The following is a 2622-nucleotide window of genomic DNA, read 5'->3' as shown; positions in this document are numbered from 1 at the left end:
ATTTCAATGTTGGTTTATAAATGTTAACTTTTTAAAAATTTCAACATTGTGTTTGTTGTTTATTAAGTGCTGTTCTTATAATTCTAAGCAAATACCACTAGCTAGGTATTTGAATAAATGACTTTTTAGTCAGATGAAATATGACTTTTATAGCTGTAATTAATTTAATTTCAGGATTTAGCATATTTTAAAGCACATAGTTCTGCTACTTAATTTTATTTCCTCCGTGACACATTTTGGGAAGCGAGTGTATTAGACTGTTCTGGAATTTGACATTATTTAATAAAGTCTATCTTTGTTTTAATTCATTGCCTTTGCTCTTAAATGTTCTTTGTATAGAAATTTCTTAAGCAATTATCCACAGAAAAGAATTTGGTCCTGTGACAAATTTGTAGCAGTCAGTGGTCTTTAAAAAAAAATCAATACGGTGGCTTTAAAAAGGAAAGGACAAGGAGGAGTTAAGGAAAGAAAATGGGTGAGTGGGGACAGTGGGAGTGTTCGGTGTGGTAGCAGTGTTTCAGCTTTCCTTTGGGGTTGACACAAAGGTCAGATCCTACCAGACCTTTTACACTGTATATGTTGTGAAAGTCCAGTCTCCTAATAGAAAAACAAACAAAAAACCTGCAGCCAACGGACTGTTTTTGTTTTTATTTGAAATTAGTATTACTCTTCCACTGTCATTGAAACAAATTGTTTTTTATATTGACCCCTGAAACGATCAAAGACCAATTCATTTATAGCCTAAATGTACCCAGAAAATCAACCAAAGCACACAGCTACATAAATTATTCCATCGGCAAGCCTAGATTAAAAACTAAACCACAGAGATTCCTTGGCCTCCTACTGTCTTTGTGTACGTAGACGTCATGTCTCCACCAGTGTGGGCTTCCTTGTGTTGCTAAGTGACTTTTGCATGCTCGGCTTGATAAATGCCCACTCAACTGCATTGAATTTGATTGCAGTTTTCAGTCACCATGGCATCTATAATATGTAGTTATCGTAATGGTAGATTTGTAGTTTTGTAAATCAGGTACTTTGCTATTTTAAAAGATCTATAATTTCACCCTCATTGGTCCATCCTGCAAATGTGCAGTTCATATTCCCTCAGCACCTTTATTAGAGGATATTGTGAGTTATCATGGCCATGAAAATTCATCACCGAGTAACTGACTCTTTGGTCACAAACCTCTCCAGTCTTCCCTAGACACAGTCCATCTTTGAGCCCACACTCACAGTGTTTCCAGCTGGGTAGAATATCTCCCTGGTGCTCTATTGGTAAAGCATTCCAAATTGGGATCTTGGGTTTGGTCCTGCTCCCTGTTCCTTACCACTATTTATGCCGTATTCCAGGTGTATCTCCCAGTTCTGAAGGAGGTGGAAAATGCGAGGAAGCAGTCTGTATGCTGTGAGAAACGAACATTTCTCTCTTATATTTAATAACTAATTATTATATTAGGAACAAGGTTTTTCCCCTTTTCTACCTCCTCATCCAGGAAGCAACCAAAGCAGGAAATTTTTTTTAGAGATTTACCCAGGCCAAGATCTAATCAGACAGTAAAAGAAATAGGCTAATAGGTGTATTTCTGCTCCTTGTGTTTGCACAGATTGGCATGGGAAAATGTTGATTCTCCCAATTATTAAGACAGGTAATAGGGAAATTGATTTCTCTTTAACCAAGATTTGAGAGACCTGAGTCACATGCTGCAAGATAACCCACCTCCCATTTGATTAACTGATCAGATGTGATTAGGCACCCCCCCCCCAGGAACACCTCTTCAAAGGGCATAAACTGTGACCTCACCACCATTAGGATTCTTTGGTCTAAAAGACCATCCTTTTATTAATAAACTGGTAGCCTTATTAATAAAATGATTAAGTTACCCAGAAACCATGTCTCTCTTTTTAACCATCACAATACAATCTCTCTGAATAGATCTATTTATTCAGGGACATATGAACCAGCTCCAAGAACATTTGACTTCAGCACAGCAATCACCATGCTTACTACCCCCTTTTATATCAAGATCTCTTCATAAATACTTGCAGGGCATCAGTTTATAGTTGGGTGACTGAGGCTGCCCGATCCCACTCTGCCCACCCTGTTCCTGCAGTGCAAAAGGGGAAGATAACTCAAGCCAGCTGTCTCACTTCTACTCCTCCTGGCAGGGAGGGAAGCCCTGGGCACCTGCCTAAGTCAGGCATTTGGAAGTCACCAGCAGAGAGCAGGTAGGTGTGGTGGCAGAGAAGAGTCCACCAGAGCAGTCAGTGCATGTCCAGTGTCCATCCGACGCACAACGTAGAATGCTTGGCTGCCACTGTGTTCTTTCCCATTGGGCATACGGTGAACTTCCTATAATCAAGAAATGTGTGATCCAGAAGGAGAAACATCTTGAGCGGAAGGGGGTCCTCAGAGGCTGTCCTTCCCAACCCTACTATTTACAGAGAAGGAGACTGAACCCCAGGATGGCTAAATGATGAAGGAGGTCCCTCGGGTCGTGAACATCTGAGGCCGTCATCTGTCCCCGGTGCACTCTTCACTGCATCAGGGCAGAAAGACGGAGTTAGTCTATTATGTAATTCAGTCACCAGCCATTTTTTATCTGCCTTCTGTGGTCAAAGCAC

The sequence above is a fragment of the Trichosurus vulpecula genome, chromosome 4, assembly GCF_011100635.1.
Source record: "Trichosurus vulpecula isolate mTriVul1 chromosome 4, mTriVul1.pri, whole genome shotgun sequence".
In the NCBI taxonomy this organism is placed as follows: Eukaryota; Metazoa; Chordata; class Mammalia; order Diprotodontia; family Phalangeridae; genus Trichosurus; species Trichosurus vulpecula.
The sequence above is the reverse complement of the archived record's forward strand: the minus strand, read 5'-3'. Positions refer to the sequence as shown.